General features: G+C 37.5%; 1 protein-coding gene across 9 annotated transcripts in view; it reads right to left on the bottom strand.

Annotated features, from left to right (window-relative positions):
• Window positions 1-21066, bottom strand: part of LOC131064641 (syntaxin-125) — a 30478-nt gene extending 9412 nt beyond the window's left edge. Inside the window, exons 1-3 of one of the 9 annotated variants that reach the window (XM_057998849.2) lie at window positions 20862-21066; window positions 20367-20739; window positions 20158-20256 (exon numbers count right to left, since the gene is read on the bottom strand). The gene's annotated coding sequence lies outside the window, so the exon portion shown is untranslated. Of the gene's footprint in view, window positions 1-20157; window positions 20257-20366 lie in introns of all 9 variants that reach the window. The other 8 variants (XM_057998850.2, XM_057998856.2, XM_057998851.2 and 5 more) reach the window with 8 other exon arrangements.
• Between the last annotated feature and the right edge of the window lie 393 nt (window positions 21067-21459).

The raw sequence follows: 21459 nt of genomic DNA, 5'->3' as shown, positions 1-21459 counted from the left end.
ATTTAATATTAATAATTATTACTATCATAATTCACAGACTCAAACTCAAAGAGTACTCGGCAAGCCCAAATTTTTTGACTTAGTAAATGCTCGATAAAAACTCAGCAAAAACTCGGCAACTTAAAAAGTACTTCAACTTAAAATTTCTTAAAGAAACATATTTTTTTTGCAAAATTCAATTACAAAATGTATTAAACTAAAAATTGATATCTTGAAAGAGAAAATGCATGGTTTTATGGCAAAAAAACGTGTGAAAAATGCATTTTAACTAGTGTTTTACATGTGTCAGCGTTTTTACTCACGTTTTTCCTATGTCTATAAAACGTGGGAATCAAACTTGTAAAAACTCACCCAGCAAAAAAATAGAGTACTTGGCAACTAGAAGAGTACTCACAAAGTTTGCAAACCATGATTACTATTAAAAATAAAATTTGCAAAATGAGATGTTTGGCTTTACATTTGCCAATTGCATTTTCTTAAATGTTCCAAGGCCTTTTCAAAATATTCTTTTTGTGCAGATCTTGCAAGCAAGGCTTTCTAACAGACCGCATGTTATTGAGGAATTTCGTCAAACAAATAGTGTGCCTTGTGTATGCTTCCAAACTTGGCATAGATATTTGTCAAGGCATTGGCAAATTCTAATATTTAATAAAAATCCACTATCAATTTTTCTTTGATGGATATGCATACAATAGTTCCCATAACTAGGCTTGACTCAAACTCAACAACTTAAAAAATATAATTTAATGCAAAATGCAAATACAAATGTATCAAATGAGTGAGGTGGGAATCTAGGTGCAACACCCATAGTGGGATCAAGGGGCAACAGCCCTCCTAGGGGTTTGGGGGTAGCACCCTGTTGTGACCTTTTTCACACATCGCCCCATTGCAAATGGAGACCCTCTCTTTTCCTGCTTTCTAGGATTTTTGTTAGTATCCTATGACCTTCCACTTCAATTCTACTAAGCCTTGCCTAGTTTTGAGCAGTTCAGGCCCTGACGATTGAAAGTTAGTTTTTGCAAATCATGTGATTCTAGAGTACAAACACCACTAGAGTGCTTAGACAAGCCAGAGGACGAAGATCGCAATTGATTTGGACAAATTTGGACAACTTTCTATTTTTAGAAAGTCTGCTTTTTTGCTTTTTCCTATTTTTTAGGAAGTTTCATTTTTGGCATTTTCAGCCAAATCCCCAATATGGCTATTTTTAGAAAGTTTTCCCTATTTTTTAGGGAAACCTGCTTTTTGCTTTTTCGGGATGGGAATCTAGGGTTTGCACCTACACCACTGGCCAGCTTCAACCAAGACCTAAAATCTCCGAGTTTTGACCTAAAAAGCTACTTCCCTACATTTTAGGGGTTGTATCGCTTTAGATGGGTTTGCCTAAATATAGATTTCAAATTTCAAGTTAATCTGGTTAATTTTGGTTAAGATGTGAAATTTTGAAAGTTTCCAAAATTTTGTCTAAGTATGGCTAATGGATAAGGTTGAATGTCATGACAAGTGTGGAAAGTCCGCCATATGGAAGCCTCAACAAAATTTCGCCTTAGAAGGAAGGTGTGTGAAGGTGAAAGAGTCACCAACAAACTCCGCTCTATGCCTTGGGGTCACATCAAGAAAGTCTGCCATGTCTTGGATAAGTCATGTTGGGGGGGGGGCCCTCCAAAAGTTCGCCATACCTTGGAGAAGCCTTGGGAATGGTCTTGAAACTCCGCCCTATCCTACCATGTTGAAGGTCAACACTCCAAAGTCCGCCATGAAGGAATGCCCTCCAAAGTCCGCCATGTGGGAGCCGTGTCTAAACTCCGCCCTATCCATGAGACCCTCTAGAAGTCCGCCCAAGGAAGGAGGATAGCCAAGGAAGAGCCCATGAGGAGAGGTCTAGAAGTCCACCATGAAGGGGTATAGCCTAAAGCCCGCCATGTAGAGGAGTCTCTAAAGTCTGCCATAGGTCAAGAAGACCAAGGAAAGGGGGTATCAAAACTCCGCCATGCTTTGGAGAAGCCTTGGTGGCCAACACCTAAAACTCCGCCCTATCCTAGTTCCTTGGTGCCACCTCTAAAGTCCGCCCATATTGGAATAGTCAACAAACTTTGCCCAAGATGCTAAGTCATGAAGGAAGAGCCATATGAAAAGTCCACCCTAGGCCTCCAAGTCTTGATGAAAGGTTATCTAGAAGTCCGCCTTGGCAAGCAACAAGGTAGGAAGAGCCTCCAAAGTCCGCCCATGAGGAGAGTCCTTAGAAGTCTGCCCAAGGTAGAGGACTCACCAAAGTCCGCCCAAGGGAGAGTCTCCAAAACTCCGCCCAAGGGGAGCCTTCAAGAAAGTCCACCATGCAAATTGGGGAGCCCAAAGGAGATGCCATAGAAGTTCGCCCAAGGTAGGAAGAGCCTCCAAAGTCCGCTCTAGGAGAAGGTAACACCAAAGTCCGCCTTGGTGGAGGTATCTCCAAAACTCCGCCCAAGGGAGAGTCTCCAAAACTCCGCCCAAGGGGAGCCTTCAAGGAAGTCCGCCATGCAAATTGGGGAGCCCAAAGAAGAGCCTCCAAAACTCCGCCATACCATATGGTTAGGCCATCAAACTCCGCCATACCTTGGAGAGGTAAGGAAAGTCCGCCAAAGCTTGAAGAAGATGAAGGTGAGCTTCCAAAAGTCCGCCTACACATGAAAGTCAAACAAAATCAACAAAAATGCAAGTGATGTCACAAAACTCCTCCAAGGACTTCAAACCCAATTCCAAAATAGAAAGCTTTTGAAAGAGAATATTGGAAGATTAATAATTATTTCAACTTAAGCCAAATTGGAAACTTTTGGAAGATATTTTCTTCAAACTTAGAATGACAACACTTTCCTAAAGAGTGAAGTTAGAATTGGAAATATGAGTTGGAAGATTTTAAGGGTTTCTAATCGAGGATTTAATTTTATTTACAAATACTTCATTGCAAACTTCATTTCTACACCAACACGTTCGAAGTTACTAAGGAGAGCTTAGTAAAGTATTTCAGTTTGAAGATCATCTGGAGAAATTTTTGGATATTGCTGGAAGTTGAATAACTTTTTTGATAAAAGTTCCACAGATTTTTGGAGAAAGACAACTAGTACGAAGAAGAATTATTGAACCTTTTCTGAATTTTCTAAGTGTTCTTGAGAAAATTCTAGCCCTAATTCTATCCATTCGAAGGTCAAACTAAATTCATGATACAGATTTATGGATTTTTTCTGAATATTTTCCAGAATTTAATAAATGATTTTTCGAAAATTTTGGAGAAAGAAAATCATTTTTTTTGGCTAAGTAAGAAAGTTTTTCAAAGTTATGACACTCAGTGTTGATTTACGATCACGACCATCCTTGAGATTGAAAGGTTTTCAAAAGAAATTTCAAGTTTTTATGGCTAAGTATAAGATGAAATTTTCTGACACTTAGCCATTTCACAGCCCCGTTATTTTTTTTCGAAATTTTGCAAATTATTTTCTAACTTAAAATTTCATTGTTTGTTTGCAGGTCCTAGACATTATGAAATTTCAAGTGGATAAAGATGCTCCTCCAGAGTCGAGGATGACTTCAAAATGGAAGAAAATCAGCGACACCAACCTCGAACACATCAATCTGAGGGAATTTAAGAAGCGAATGTTTGGTCTGGACAACCTTGTGCCTACCACCATTGCGCGAAAGATGATGAAGAGTGGCATCGTGCATGCTGCTAGCTTCCTCCCCACCATGCAATGCAATGAACTAGTAGCTGAATGTGCCAAACATTACAACCCCATCAATAAAGACATTGTTGTACCTGATGGAAGGGTACTGGCGAACATCAGTGATGAGGCCATCAAAGAGGCCTTCAGGATCCTAGAGTATCACAACACAGTGTATATGACAAAGGACAAAGCTAACAATCTATATCAAGACCACCTGGAGGAATATGATGCCATAGTTGACCATTCCTGGCTAGACAAGCCAAGGAAGGGCGCCTCCAAACTTCAGAGGGAGAGCCTAGTGCGAGCATACTTCAAGGAAGACATTGGAGACATGATCATCCTGCTCAATATAATAATGGGAAACCCTCAGGGAGCTCCATTTGAACCCTGGATGTATTATTTCATTAATGAAATAATCAATGGAGTAAAAATGATAGACTGGGCCAAGATGATCAGCGACAACCTAGACAACCAGTTGAGGAACCTAGAGACGAATAGGACTTTCTTCATGAGTTCTTACCTGTTTTATTCCTTGGCCAGGACCTACAGATACAGAGGTCTCACTTGTAGAGGAGAAGTAGGGAACAAGGAGAACCAGTTTCCAATGTATGATTGCTATCCCCAGCTCCACATGGAAGAGAAATTCCATTTCAAAAGAGTGAATGATACTTTCCTTATGCACATCACTCGGACATTGCAAGGTGGGCTGCACCAGAGACTCTCTCAAGAGTCTATGGACTTCATCAATCGGTTCGGATATTGGTACATCCAATATCTAAAGTTCACTTACCTCCGAATTCAAGGATTCTCCGGACCTCCATACAAGCTTCCAGCTTACCCTACAAACCAAGTGGTGTTGCTCGAGGTTGTAAGACAATTGGAGGAGTATATAGTGATTCAAAGGGATAAGCAAAAGAAGGCAGGAACGTCCTCACTTACAATTGGCAATGGGCTGGAAACATGTCCGTCATCACAAGCTGTTGCGACCGCTGAGAAGGAGCTAGTCTGGTATCGCCTCTATCAATACAAGGCAAGAAGGAATTTCGATCCATTCCACAAGATAAAGAAGGTCGAAGGAACAACATTTGAGCACAGACCGGACCTAGAAGATTACTGGGCTAATGCAGCCGATAGCTTCGAGATCAGGAAGAGATTATGGTCGAGAATTCCTTTGAGCATGGTGAGAGCAACAGAGGTATTCAGAGTTGCCGATCAAGTGGAGGAAAGCCTAGAGCTTCAACAGCCAGGCTTTGAAAAGATGAAAAATGAACCCCTAGTTTTAATAGATTGGACAGAGGGGGACAAGTCAGATCTAGCAGACCTCATGAGGTCAGTGGTTGAGTATTCGAGGTGGTGGACGTCTGAAAAGACAAGGCAGTTAAAGGCCAAAGGTGTGACCTTGACCTACGAATTGATGGGAGTAGATGATACTCTATCCATCAATCCTTGTACCTCTGTTGGTGATGCCCGAAATCCAGAAAGTGTTGGGTCTCGAAAGAGGAAGGAGTTGGTTGGAAGCTCCACAAAGGTCACAGGGAAAAGGGTTGTAGGTGAAAGAAGGGAGTCCAGTGAAGGCCACTCCATCCTGAGTGCCGCTTCCATTGTGCCCAATCAGAATGCAATTGGGGAGCAAGAGATGAAAATCTGCATGATTGATGATGAAGTGAGAGTGCCTTCTCATCCGGTTAGGGAAGTAGTGGAAGAGGTCATCCAAAGTCCAGACAGAGAGCAAGTTGAAGCGCCTACAATCTTCTTGGATGGCATACCAGCAAACCCAGGAGAGGCAGATGATGAGTTTGACCGGAATACTGTAGAGCAATCAACCATTCCGGATTGGCTGAGGGAAAGAATAAAGGCCAAGGTCCCCAAGAAGGCCTGTTCTGAAGAGGTCACTGTAGCATTTCTGGAGAGGGTGAATGAGCCCGCTATAACTAAACCACCCAATCCCGCCAGAAATTTTTCTCTAATTCAGAGAGGTGGTGCAGGGTTCAAGACAGTCCAGTTAGCGGTGCCCAAAGAAGGAAAGACTAGGGACAATGTCGTTGCGGATGATTACAAGATTACCACCATAGAGCTGGGTAAGCCCACCCAAGACCAAGAGGTCCAGTATTTTGACGACTCTTGCAATGCTCTGAAGGCAAGTCTAGCCCATGAAAAAAAAGAGAGGAAGAAGGTTGAAGAAGAGAACCAACAGTGGAGAAAGTACGTTCTCCATCTTACCAGACCACTCAACCGTGAGATCCCGATTACTCCGCCACAACCTCTTCAACATGGATCGATGAAGGATTATAATGATATGAAGGGCTTGTACACTCAAGCAAAGGAGTGGATTTCAGACGCTTCGGCGCGTGCTGACATACTGGTAGAGAATTTAGTATCGGCACATGAGTCAGCCTCTTCACTGATCAATCGTATCCAGGATCTAGCCATCAATTGGGAGGATGTGGATGAAATTCAGAATGAAATACTCCCACATCTGAAGATTATCCGAGGCTTGTCGAAGAGAAGCCTAGTGGATGCAGGTATCATACAAGCCGGAGACAGGTACGACTTCAGCACATGGTACTATGCCTTGGTCACTCGAATTGACGTTCTGAAGAAATCCGAGACCAAGTGCTTTGAGACAGAGGAAAGTGTTAGAGAGATTCTGGGCAAGGTATTCCATGTGGCGTCAGAGATCTGGAAGAAGGAAAGCATAAGGGAGAAACATTTGCAAGCAGAAAACCTGAGAGACAGAATCCAGTCTGGCTTCTTCAAGGATTCAGGGATGATTGACAAAGGCGATCTCTCGAAAATTGCAAATTTTCTCTTCATCGATGAAAATTTTCTTGCCCAAGCGGTTGAGTGGGAGAGCATCCTCGCTACCTGTACCAATGATGTGGACATCATCGACTTCCAAATTGGCAGTTTGCCAAGTGTCACCATGGAGGAGGTCAAGCTCATTGTGTCCAGATACGTCGAATCTCTGAAAGAGGAAAGTGGACACTCACCTCAGTGAGATTAGCAGCTGCACCACGTGTCACCCTCTTATTCATTTGAGCTGATAGTATTCTGGGAAACCCTAATTAGGGTTTATAACTTTCAATCTTGGCCCTTGATCATTGTTTGATCTCGGCCATTCATTTATTTTGAAAAACTATATAAGGTTGCCTCCTCTCATTTGGAGGGTGTGAGGTTTTTGATGTATTGTTGCGTAAGGTCATTTCCAGATAATATATTGCATGTGCGCTGCTTTGTAATCCCTATTGTTTGAATGATTTGCATGGTTTCAATTTCCTCAACACTTAGTTAAAATTAATTTAGATTTGCTTTCATTGTTGTTAATTTGAATGAAGGATTTGATAAGTGTCAATTGATGGTGTATCTCCGCTCATACTTTTGGTAAATGGATGATTTCCATTTTACCGTGCAAAGTTAGTCTAAGCCCGTCCTCTGTGCATCCCAACATCTCAATCATAAGCGCAACCCATCGAAGATTGCACCGACTTTGTGTAGTTGTCCCTAGTGTGGCGAAACAAAGTTTGGTTTCCCGAGAGCATTCAGTTGATACCGTCTCCAGAGTTCATAGGATTAGATTAGCCTTCCTAAACCCTATCCCTTTTTCCTTTTCCTTTGAAAGTCTAAATCCCCCGAAAATCAAAAAAAAAAAAAGAGAGCTTAAAATTGCTAGATCCATCTAAGTCCAACAATTCAAGATACTTGTTAACCTATGTCCCCCTTGATATTTTCAGCATACACTACCCAAGAAGCTATTCCACTAAAGTCACTTGTTCGCACATATAAACCTTGGAATCAGTAGTGATTTTTCAAGAGATGATAGAATACCTTCGGGTATCCTATTCTAATGTCTGGTAGATGATAAAACAGACACCAACACACCCCTAGTGCATTTGAGGGAAAATAACCCTTGTAAGGGTCTAGGGGTAGTGCCCTCAATAGGGCCAAGGCCACAAAGCCCAAATGAAGGATTTCAAAACCACACACACCATCATGGCACAGCCCATTTTCATAATTTTTAATAAAGTAAAAAGCCATGTTTTTTGGGTGTGAAAATCACACCTTTTCCACATTTTTTCTCTCTGCTGCATTTCTTAAAAATTCTTGAAGCTTTATCAAGAACACTGTTTTATGTGTATCCTACAATCATTGTATTCCATGATACCACATATTTTTGAAGTATTTTGTCAAACAAATCACGTGCCTTGTGTATGCTTTCACATTTTGCAATACATATCTACCAAGGAATTTCCAACTACAATAATGGATTAAAAATCCCCTTTCAATTATGGTTTGATAGATGACCATACCATGATCCAAGACTCTTATATTGGCACAGGCTGAAGCAAGCTGGCAAAAGTGAACTGGTTTAAACACATGTTTAGTGCATCTAATAAAATGGTGTCAATTCTCCTGAGGATACCTAGGTTTTGAAATAATTAAAAAAAATCATGACGATGGTTATGACAATTCTTTGGACTCGTGGATGCCAAACTACTCCAACTGGAATGAAATCCACTCACTGAGGAAACAAGATGAATGAAACTCTCCCACAGCCATATCATCAAACAACTAGCCTCAATTTGGACAGTTAGAATCTTACACAAATGTATTCCTGTTCTAAACTCAAAGGTGGATTCTTTAATAAAATGAAAAACCCAGAACAAATCTATCCTCATTTTCTCCTAGTACCTTCCCTAATTCTGGATCCTTCATTTTTTCTGGAATATGGGCTTTCTTTCTGCAAAAACCTTTTCCTTTATCTCCCTGAAAAATGGATAGATGTCATGCTTAATATTTTTCTTGTATATATCTGGAAAAAATATTCTGCCATAAATAAAGGGACTGCAAAAATTAGCTCTTGGATAACTGGCAATGGTTCCGGCATAAATTTAGAGTCTGCGGATAGGTGAATTCAGATCATCTATTAAGGGACAGCAGATGGGTGAATTTCACAAAAAAGGACAGTGAATGGGTGAACTTAGAGCACAAACTAAGGTACTTCTGACAGTTGAATTATTAAGACCAAAAAGCAATTTTTTAGGTGGACTGGTCATTTACCTGGCTGCTCCTGTATCAAAATTAAGAAAAGGATGTAATTTAGATTCAAATGTTTTCCTAGTAGACCAACACATATCTAACAAGTCTAATTGGTATTATAGTAGTCGAATTACATGAATTTACTTCTTATTTTTTTCAAATGAAACAATAGATATGGATTAGCTGTCATGATGATGGCCAGAGTTTAAGTCCCGTTGGGCATGCTCCCATGTTAACATTGCTACACTTTTTCTTTGATTCTAACCCGTATAGCTTGAGAATATAAGATGCGGGTGTGAGTGTTCATCAATGCACTGTTGTAATAAGAAGCCTCTGAATTCTTAATACGGAAAATTGTACAGGTCCATATGATAACAATTTTGAATTTAGTGATTAAAAAAGAACAAAGTGACCTAGGAAGTTCTTAATGTAGGAAATTGTGTAAGACAATATGCCCAGAGATCTTCTTATCTATAATCTTGGTGGAGCAATAGCATTCATGTGATAATAGACATTTTTTACAAAGTTCTGTCTTGTTAAGAGAGCAAGATATGTTATCATATTTGTTATTCCAAGATGTTCTAGTTAGTTAAAAATATTACTTACTGGGTCAGGTTACTATAATACGTTCAATCAAAAACTCCATCACTTCTCAAAATCCCAAACTAAGATTTGAAAAGAAATCCCTATAAGATGACAGCCTATTTGCTGATATTTCGTTCAGTAATAATACAATAGAAAATAATATAGAATTTGATTGCATGTACCCCAGATGAGGATTTAATAAGCATCAGAAAAGCTTCCAGGCATGATTACAGGTGTCATTATATACTTCCCATCCTAATTTTGGTTAGAAAATTCTCTCATTTACCGCTAACAAGTGAATGGTTAGCACAATTATGCTTGTGATTTCAAGTTTGTCAGCCAATTTTGGAAATCATTATGGAACATAAAAGACACCAAATTAGAACACCCTAAATTATTCCTTGCAATTGAAAGGTTACTAAGATGCATTCAAATCAGAAACTGAAGGTATCAAATAATTACAAACAAAATCCTAATGATGATCTGCAGATCATCAACACACAAACGCAGAGATAATTTGGTGGCAAAAGGGAACACGAAAAATTATTTATTGAAATTCATTGATCCAAAGTACACATTTATCCAATCAGATTCACAACCAAATCCAACTAATCTGACCAACTACCTTCTAACAAATTACTAATGACTAAGAATGTTCATTAGCAATTAAGTGCTTTCATTCTCCCCCATATGAACGTTGTAAAAAAAAAAAAATGTTAATTAGCTTATCCCATTTCTCCCCCCACCAAGTAAAGTGTGAAGTGTTTGGAAGCAGTCATGAGAAAGGGGCTCTAAAAAGATATTGACAAGTATCGTAGTAGGAGAATGTACAAATTCAACCAAGCCTTGTTGAAACAACTCGCTGATGTAGTGTTCTTGGATGTTAATGTTCTTAGTCCTGCTATTGAACACTGAATTCTTACTCATTTAAGTATTACTCTGATTATCACAATATAACACTATGGAACCATCCTGGATTTGCTGCAAATCCTATAAAATTATTTTCAACCAAACTGCCTCACAAGCAGCGAAAGTGACAGCTTTAAATTTAGCCTTTGCAATAGAAAAAGATATAGTGGGTTGTTTCTTGGATTTCCAAGAAATGACTATGGAACTGTTGTGACCTATTTCACACATCACCCCATTGCAAATGGGGACCCCCCCCACTTTTTTTTTTTTTTTGCTTTTTAGGGTTTTGTTTTGGCGACGCATCTGCTAATCACCAGTCTTTTTACAATGAGTTAAAGTTTTTGAGAATTCATCCAGACTAGATTGAGAATTTATGCACAGAATTGAATTTGGACGCTGCCAAAGTGTTCAGAAGGTCTGAAGGACGAAAATCGCAATTGCTTTGAGCCATTTCTGACAACCTACTATTTTTAGAAATTTTTGCTTTTTTCTGCTTTTTCTGCTTTTTAAAAATTGGCATCTGAGTTTTGTTCTTTGAGCTATTTTATTACTACCCATTTTGTCAGAATTTGAAAATCTTGCCTCTAAGTGTAAAAAGCAGGGCTTTGAAAAATTTGTTTTTTTCTGAGATTAGGGTTTTGATCCCCATGCCAAATTATTCCTACCCATGTTCTCAAATTTCAAAAATGAGGTCTCCAAGTGCAAAAAGCAAAATGGAAATCCAAATTAAGGTTTTTGTCCAGATGAACCAGCAAGGTATGAACATGGCATGAACACTGTTGAACATGGCATGAACCAGCAAGGTATGAACATGGCAAGAGGAATGGCACATCGAAAATTTCGTCCAGGTTGAAGAAATAAAAATGGTAGACAAGTTCAACAAGGTTCAAGGGTAGAATGGCAGACGATTAGTTAAAATGTGGAAGAAATTTGAGCAGAATCAATTTAAAAATTGTCCAACAAATATTAAACTCCTACCGAGGGTTAACTAACTCATGGAAAGGGTTACTTAACTCCTACCTAAGGTTAAGCTTATTCATGCACCAAAAATGTCAAACAATTTTTAAAGTGCACCTCATGTCCAAGCAAGAAATTCTTTCCAAGTCCACTTTAAAAACATGGCACAAGCAAGAAATTCTTTCCAAGTCCACTTTAAAAACATGGCATAAGGAAGATGTGCAAAATTCGCCAAAGCTTGAGAAAGAATGTAGGGCCCACTTGAAGATGGCATAGAATAAAAAATATATAAATTTCCTAGTTGGCAATAAAAGATGATATAGCATTCCAAGATAATTAAAAATGGCAAGTAAGATGACTTGGCAATTAAAGTCAAAAATTAAATTAAATTAAATTAAATTAAATAAAATAAAAAATATTGTGGCATGCCTTCCTCAAATTTGAATTTCTAGAAGGAGAATTAAAACAAATAAAACTTTCTAAAACATGATGGAAGCTTCTAAGGATAAATTCCAACTTCTTAGAGGGAGGATAAAACAATAAAACTTTCTAATTTTTGAGAATCTTCCAAGCTTCCTTCTAGAAGGAGGCAAAGGGTTTCAATTTTCTAAAGATAGAATAAAACATAAAGCTTCTAGAAATTGATAAGAAGCTATAAAGACATGATGCCCATTCATTAATACTTTGTTTGCCAAGAAGAAGTTTGTATAGCAAAGAACGAAGCATCAAAACTCTGTCAAAATTCGCCAAAGTTGAGAGAAGCTAGTAGCTTCAATGCATGATCAGATTATCCAACTTCAAAATCTGCCATGTCTATAGGTTTGGAAATCAAGGTGAACAGCTCTTAGGCATAAAGATTATTAAATTCATGCCAAAATCTGATCATATTATCAGATTACCTTTGCAGAAGTAAAATAAATTCAAGGGTTTGAAGAAAAAAAAATTCAAATTCTTCAGAGGAAGCAGCTCCAAAATCCAACTAGATTATCAGATTTTCAGAAGAATTTGGATGGGAAATAAAGCAAAATCAAGGGTTTGGATAAAATAAGTTCGATATTCTCCTTAAATTCGCCATTGATAACAGTTTGAAGGAGAAAATTCTACCTTGAACATCTCCAAAAGGAAGAATAAAGCAGGTCCAAGGGTTTGAAAGGGACATTCAAAAGGTTCAGGTTCGCCATCACCAAGGTTTGTTGATAAAATTTTGAGTTCACCATTGATCATCCTTGAATCTACCTTGGGAAAAGAATTCAAATCTGCACATAGATTTCTCAAAAATCTTTCAAATCTGCCAAAAAAATAAAATTCATCCAAGATCATCCAAGACAGCAAATTGAAAGTGGACTTGCCCAAGGAAGAATAAATTTTGCCCTATCAAAAAAAAAGTAATCTAAATTCACATTGTCAAACTGCTGCTATCATGGTCAGCAAGGAAGTTTTAATCATTTCCAAACCCTCCTTGGAAGAGGAAGATTGTTTATATCCGATATACATGTGATAACCTTCCAAGTTTGAAGTGAAGCATCAACCAAAATTTGTCCAAAGATGTGGAAAGTCCGCCCTTTCATATCCAAGGAAGAAAGTCATCCAAAATTTGTTGAGGAATAAGACATGTCCAAAGATTTTGTCCAAAGAAACTAAGCACAAAATTTGAGCAAATAAAAAAATTGTCCAAGGATATGTGAACTTTGCCCTGCCAAGAGGAAAGCCTTTGAGCATGCCAAACAATCCAGAGCATGAAATTTTTCTCTCCAAGAACAAGATGGCTTGACAGATTGGAAGACAATTTGTCCGATCATACTTCTGAAGCCTGCCAAGATGACATGACAAAGAGCAAGACAAATTGTCTGATTATAATTCCGAAATGTGCCAAAGACGAGGACATGTGACTGTCCGAACTTTTCCAATCCATAAAAAAATGAAGGATGATTGTCCAAGAATATTCCAAGTTCGAGGACAAGCCAATTGACATGAAGCATGCCAAGACATAAAGACTGACACCAATTTGTTCCAAGACACAAACCTTAATATGTCGGACACATTCAAGTTCCAGGTTTAAGACAGCCTAAGAGGGAGAAAACATAAATTGGCACATTCACAGTCAGGACATAAGATAGGACTGAAAATTGTCCAAGCAGGTTGATCAAACTCAGACACGAATTTGTCCAAGGCATAAATGAAATATGTAAAGATGTTGGATCAGGGACCTCAAATTTGATCCATGAGAAAAGAAGACCATCAAGCCGGCACGCTATGAGGAAAGACTAATTTTAACAAATTCACATGAAATCAGACCAACAATCGAGCAGGAAAATAAATTTGACAAGTACATGAAATCAAGGGTCAATCAAATGAACGGGTGGATAAAGGTTTGATACATGAAAAATGGCTAAGTGTGGAATTTTCCACAACCAAAAGAATCAAATTTTGACTAAATGTTGGAGAGGAAACAGAAAGAAAGAAGAAGAACAAAGAGGAGATGAATCAAATTCTTCTCCAAATTCAAGGCACCTGAAAGAGTCTTCGGGCATCAAGAAAGAAAAGTCTTCAGACTCGGCGAAAGTATGGAAAGAAATTCCAGATTTCTTGAAGGATTTCATTTCTGAAGAGTCAAAGACAAGCTCCCACTTGCAACATAAATTGGCGGCAAGAAGAGTATTCCAGACAAATTTCCATACAGGCAAATTTTCGACACAAATTGGGGAATTCAAGTCAACATGTCCAGGTTCATTGAACACACTACCTCTCAGCAAAAGAAGGGGGTGCAATCCTAAAAGATAGCATCTTGTGCCACTTGTCTCTCATCCAACGGATATTTGATCTATTTTGGGAAACCCTAATTAGGGTTAGGTTGTTTTAATCTCAGTCGTTGATTAGAAATCAATCCTGGCCATTTAATTGTAATTGGGGATCCTGTAAATTGAATCACCCCTCATTTGTAAATCATGGGAGCATGTTGCAAAACATGTTGAGATAAGCAATTGTTGCATACAATTGCCAACGTAATAAGTAATGCATTGTTCGAATTGATGGTGATTACCTCTTTTATTTTGGAGTTGGCATGGTTCTTATCCCTCATCATAGTTTAAATTTTATTTCATGTATGCTAGAAGAATGAAGGATTTGATAGTTTAGATTGGTGAAACTTTTTGCTCATACTTTTGTTGGATGGATGATTTTCATTCGATATGTAAAGTTAGCCTGAGCTTTTGATGTGGATGCTTAACTTCTACTTTGAGTAATATTGTTCAATTGTTGGTGTTATTCGTAAGTATGAAAATCTTGAGCACAACCTTAGAAGATTGCACATGCTTTGCATAGTTGTCCTAAGTGTGCGAAACAAGTGTTGTTATTAGTTTACCCAGTCTTTACCGTCTCCTGAATTCTTAGGAATAGATTAGAATTTCTAAACCATATCTCCTTTTCAGTTTTCATGAAGTCCACAATCCAAAACCCACAAATGATAAACCTCCATTGTGAATTGAACGAGCCAAGCTTAAGTCCCTTTGTGTATTACCAACATATCACAACGCCCATTGAGCTTATCTACATGTCAAGACCTGACCAAAGAAACCTTGGAATCGCCATATAGTCTTCTTGCAACCTTAGCATAAGTGGTGGTTTTTCAAGAGAGGATAGAGTATCCTTGGGTATTTTATTCTAATGTTCGGCATATGATAAAATGTACACCAACAGGAACCAAGACTGAAAGTATAACTAGAAGTAGACTTCTTATATCTATAGAAATTGCCCGATTTGAATCAATATGTCCAACCAACTTACTCTCTTTTGAATGCTGAAAATGAAGACCATAATGCAATAAGTGATAAGAGACACATTTCTTTTGAAGGACTCAGGTTTGTTGTTGTATTCTTCAAGGATTCTTTCAAATAAGTCATAAGAGACACATTTCTTTTGAAAGACTCGGTTTTGTTGTTGTATTCTTCAAGGATTCTTTCAAGATAATTGCCATAAGGATCTTCATGAGCTTCTTCTTCAACTCTTTCCTTTCTTAGAAACATTGGCTTTGAAGGTTTTGGAATGCAATGCCCCATAAACTACCATTCCCTAATGTGCTTCCTTCACCTTGAGTTGCTCTATTAATTTTGCATTCTTCAATTCATTTGGGGTTTCTGACATTTTCACCTATAGAGCAGTCAATGCATCTTGCCTCACATTCATTCTGATTACATTTTCTTGGAGGATCTTCTCTCTATCTTCAGCACTGATTTTTCTTCTCCTTACATATCCTCTGTCATTGGGGTTTGTTCTAGCAACTTCTTCTGCTCTCTTTTCAAGTACCTAATTTATCTATCACTTGAAAGTTGAAACCATCAACAAACAAATCTACCCTACGGGCTGGAAGATCTTAGTTCTGATACCACTGTAATGTCCCAAATCAGATTTTTCAATGATAATGACAGACTTGAACATAAACAATAAACTTCACCAAACTACACCAAACAGCACTAATAAAACTAGTTAGTTGTGACCCAAACTTGCACAAATTGAGCCAGAAATGCATGCAACTTTTAATATTGGCATAATTCTGATTTTTGGGTACAGTTCTAACTTTTACAGCATAATGGGCTGATGTGATAGTCATTACAATGTATCCTCGTGAGAACTATAGTTGAGCCGGCAGAAGTTTCTCGCGTTCCTTCCCGCCCCTATATCCAACTACTTATCCCTGGGATGGGTGAAATAAGCCATACTATTCTAAACTCTTTCTCATGCTGGAGTGGGCCCGGGAGGGGGCACTTGATTGACCCCCTCGATTTCAATTCCTCCCCCCTTTCCATAGTTGCCAGTGCTCGCATCTCCTGCTTCTGTGATGGTAAATACAAAATTTGCAACTAGTGATGCCTTAACTCTCGCACACACTACCAACAAAGTCACTGAAAACTCTCTGATCTCCACAAGAAGTTTTATATTCCTGGCTCTTGGAAAGGATCAAGAAGAACAAAAAGAATGGGAGCAAGGAATCCTACAAGAATACACAACACAACAGCAAACTAACACAAAAACTTCACTCCAACTACATATACTTCACCTGCAACAAATGAACGCACACTAAATAACTGAAATGTCTTGCAAATCTGTGAAGCTCTGATTCAATCCTTGAATGAGAATGCCTTCGTAAATCAAAGGGTTTTCATCCTCTGACTCTTGTAACTCATGGGTTTTTTACCACAAGCCACAATTCTCTATGGGTTTTTGTCCACATAAGGATGCTTGAACACAAAGTGCTCTTGAAGATAAATTGGCATAAGATGAGATGATTTCCCAAAATGAAAATGTTACAAGTTTTATATGTTGCAACCCAAACTTGGGTGCCCAAAATCGCACACCTCATTTTGGAGGGAGAACAAATTAAAATAACTCTTCAAACTATCAGCCTAATCCCAAATGGGCACTTGGGCCCAAAATTTAAAAATTACAAGTCACAAAAAGGTCGGCCCTAAAGGCCTTACAAGAAATAAATCATCTTATTTAAATTGAGCAATCCATCCATGAAGTTAAATTAATTAAAAATGGGACATGAAAAAAGGGCAATCAATAGACAAAAATACTTTGTAAATTTCCTCTCTTTCTCCCACATCTCTTTCCTTTTATCTGGCTGCAACTGCTGCCTCCTTTAAAGCCTACAGACCCTACATCAACCTGCTCTAGTCCTCACATCCAAAGCTGGAATCTTCAAAGTACAACCCAAGTCACTTCTTCCTCAAATTCAACAAAAAATTTCTGCTCCTTTCACATTCCCACATTCAGCAATGAAAAATCACTTTCCCACAGATTTCCACGAACTTATTTCTGCTTTTGCTGGGCAATCAGAACATACAAGGTGATGGCTCAGTTTTTTAACAAATAAGCAACCACCATGCAACAAATCAGCAACCACTATGCACACATTCATTGACTCATTCTCAAATTCTTCACAAACATAGAATCAAAAGAAAACAATGCAGCACCCTTATAAGACCAATCCAAACCCCCATACATCACCCTCTATTCTTTCTCAAATGCAACAATCTGCCCTCTAGAATCTCCTTCCTTTGCTCTAATACCAAATGAAGCTATCAAAGAATTGCAAACACAATCCTAATGATGATCTGCAGATCATCAACACAACATGCAGAGATAATTTGAAGGGCACACCAAAAATCCTTATTGAAATTCTTTGATCCAAAGTACACATTTATACAATTGGATTCACAACTGAATCCAACTAATCAAACAACAAATCTAACCAACTACCTTCTAACAAATAACTAATTACTAACAATGTTCGTCAGCAATTAAGTGCTTTCAGAAATCCCTTCACTTCTCACAATCCCAATCTACGTTTCAAAATGTATTCCCTATAAGATGACAACTTATTTGCAGATATTTCAATTGGTTATAGAATATAACAAAGGAACAACTAATAAAAGAATTTGATATCCATAAAAGTCTATCCCAGCTAAAGATTCAATGAGCATCAGAAAGGATCCGAGGCATGATTATAGATGTATCCTTTTATGCTTTCACTCCTAAAAATGGTTAGATAATTCCCTCATTTATCACTAATAAGTTACTGGTTAGCCCAGACATGTTTATTATTCCAAGTTTGTTTAGCCAATTTCAGGAATCATTACGGAACATATTGGACACCAAGCTATTGCACCCTCAATTGTTTCACATGAAATTGGAAGGTCAATTCTCAGAACATAAGCACAACACTCATGCAGTCACTGTCATCCTTGAACATTGAATGGCAGCTTGCCAAACATTTAACATGCTCATATTCCAGTGAATCGGGTGGTAGCATAACACAGATAATAAGCATCAGAATCATCATTCTGCACTATATGTTCTGCCTAAGCATCAGTGCAAAACTCGGATATTAGTTGGTGCTCAACATCAAACAATGGCAGCATCTTTAATATGACGCCAACCTTCTAAAAGTAGGGAAATGAACTGTTTTGTCTTCCTCATCCTTTATTCTTATCTATTTGACAGCTTCTGTAATCTACATGTATGTATATGGTATACCTAAAACAAGAGTTTTAGAAGTTTACAAGAGATGGATACATACACATCTTGCTATGTACACAGCTTTCAGATATATGAGATTTTGGTTTCAGTTCTTCTTATCCATTTAACCTTTTTTGTGTCTAGAACTCCATGTTATATATGCACTACCATTTTCTTTTACATTTAAGAGCATGAATGTGCTTCTACTTGCTACACATTGAATTCTGCAATTCAGTATGCTGCCTCTTGGATTGCTCCCAGAGTCCAGATCAGTTCGTTCACAGCTTGATTGGCCATAGTCCTCTTGAAGTTTTCTTAGTTGTCAACTGTATCACCTCCTGCCATGACCTCCATGGCTACAAGCGCATCTTCTTTCCTACAACAGATTGATAGATTTTATAGAGCACATTCAGACTTTTCATGGACATGTTTGTCCAATGACAAGAGATAGATAAGGTCCGTTATTATTAGTCTAGGATGCTATAAACACTTCAATTGAATGACAAACGTATGGTCACATATCTGAAAGGAATGGTACAAACGACCTGATCTGAAAATTCAGCCTCTACATTACGGCCACTATACAATACTTACACTCACAAATTCCATCTACCGTGAAGTGCAGCCCTTAAGTTGCATGTGCCAGAATTGTTGGCGAAATCAAAAGTCTCCTCACAGCAACCAACTTGGTTTGCATGATCTTGCAAAACGATTATAGATATAAGTGTACCAGCTCCTCAAAACAACCAATTTGAAATGTTTGAAGCAAAATTCTCCTATATTAGCCTAAAATGAGGACTACTTTGCAGCAACATAGATGTGAGGCAGGCAGATGCATACGGAAGGTTACAAGCCTGGAGGAGATAATATACTTATTTTTATACAAGAGGACAGCAGAGATAGAGGAGCACATCATCATGGAATTCTCAACTTATGATGATAACAATGACGACTTCTAGCATACTCAGAACCAAATTTATTTGTAGAAACTATGAAATTGTATAGAAAATATAATTATTTTTAGCCTTAGTGCAAAGTATATTCTTGGATTTGCCAACCATCCAGCCACATATTCTGACATCAATAGAGTTGACTCTGCTTGCCCTTCTTATAGAGGAGACCGCAAATTTCGTCCAAAATTAGCAATAGAAGGTCAAACCTTCTAAAGGATTTAAAAAACTCAGAACCCCATCTTCTGCCCTTGTATCTATCTGTGAAAAGTTTTGTTTTCTTATGTAATTTGATCTTTGCAGTCCCGTATTCACTGCTATGATCTCATAAATGTAGATAAAATTAATTTCGACTTCAAAAGTAAGCAATTTATACAAAAACATGCAAATTCTGAACTTAGTACGAAGTCAAATGAAAAGAAATGTACACATAAATTACAAATTAGCGTTCTTTGGAGAGATCAAATATTACTGTACTGTAACGTTGGTGAAACAAATTAAAGGGAATTTTTTAAGGGATCAACCAAGAATTCTGTTTACAGGTTTAAGCGAGCTATCAAGATGTTAAAATTATGGTAATCCTTTTCAAATCAATCTAGAGGAAAATTACATGAAAATCGCCAAAATCTAGAGTGATTTTGAGGAATAACTAACAGAAATGTGCCGATAACATCCCTATATACTGTTCTGGAAACATTAATAAACAAAACTATATAAAATTCTAAGAGCATGGCATTCTGCTTACAGAACTAGAAGATGTTTCAAAATATGCATAATCAGCTTCTTAAACTCAAAAAGGGTCAAATGTTTCAACAATTAACCTCTTTTAAAGCGGAGTTTTCAACATCAATCTGAAAGAAAGTAAAATACATGAAAATCGGAAGGTTGCATACTAAATTTGAAGAAAAGAACAGAAATGAGCAAACAAACCACAAAATATTGCCCTGAAAAATCAACAAAATGAAAAACTCGGAAATTATATAGGGGTCTCTCATGTTTATACTCACAGATTTAGAACACGTAGTAAAATACCCTTATAGTCCAAAGTTTTCAAACTCTTCCAGATACAGCTGCTTTAAACCATCAAAAGCTCCTGAAATCACCACCTTAAAAATAAAAAATAAATCAGAAGCCAACGCGAAAAACAGCACAAAAAATGAAACATCACTGAAACAATTCTAAAATCGACAAAATGTAAACAAAGGGCATATTTTACCAGTGAAAGTACTCCACAACATTAAAAACAAAAGCCTCTCATCCTGGCAAAGAAATTATCTGACTTTAAAGCAAATCGTAGCCAGAAATAAACAGTTATCTGACAAAGATCGTAAGCCTCTCCTGCTAGCAATTCAATTTCAACAATCTAAGATTGCGTAATTCAAACAAAAAGATCGGATCCTTAACCTAAAGATATTTAATCTTTCAACAAATATCAGTGGCTTTCACTCTAAGCAATTCAAATTCAACAATCTTAGATCCGAAGCTTCCCGTATTTTCACAAGATCAAAGCTTTCCCTGCTAGCACTTCAAATTCCACAATTTTGAAGCTAAAGTTTTCCGTCCTATAACAAAGATCAAAGCCTCTCTTGCTAGCAATCCAAAATAACAATTAAACATTACAGATTGCAAAATTCATACTCATTTTCATCCTGGGCATATCATTTTGCAAAGAAACTGAAAGAAGGGCCTTTACAGGATTTGAACCACGCACCTCATTGCACTAATTTGATCCAGCCAGCTGGATGTGCTGTAGACAAATATAGCATTTTTAAATTTATGGCTGTTTGCTAACGAATACAAATCAGAGTTGACCATTCAGAATAAGATGAGTGAAGGCAGAAAAATTCAGCGACTCTGCGGCGTACGCGCCATATTTGACACGGTATTACTATTTTTTTATTGTAAGGTGGACTTTTCTGCTTGGCTTTCTAAATAATTGAACCCATTCAAAACAAGGAAAAGGAGATACAAAATGTTTAAAAAATATATATAATTTGTTAGGTTCACCTAGGGAGCATAATAATCAATCTTACAAATATTTAATGTGTTAAAATTTGATAGATAAAAAAATATATTTTTGTCATAGTATAGTATATGATATTTGTTTTTCTTATATTTTGGATTCATTTTAATTGGATTGTCTTTTATATAACAAAACATTTATAAGTGGTATATTCATGTATGGATACAATTCACGACATCATTTTTTTTCCAATTTTATTATTACTTATTCTTAGTGATTAGTTTCGATCTTTAGATCCTCTTTCATTACTCAATATCAAATTTGTTTCTTTTGACAATAAAGAATA

Source organism: Cryptomeria japonica, chromosome 9 (assembly GCF_030272615.1).
Source record: "Cryptomeria japonica chromosome 9, Sugi_1.0, whole genome shotgun sequence".
NCBI classification, from domain to species: domain Eukaryota; kingdom Viridiplantae; phylum Streptophyta; class Pinopsida; order Cupressales; family Cupressaceae; genus Cryptomeria; species Cryptomeria japonica.
Note: the sequence above shows the minus strand (reverse complement) of the source record. Positions and strands in the feature narration are given on the sequence as shown.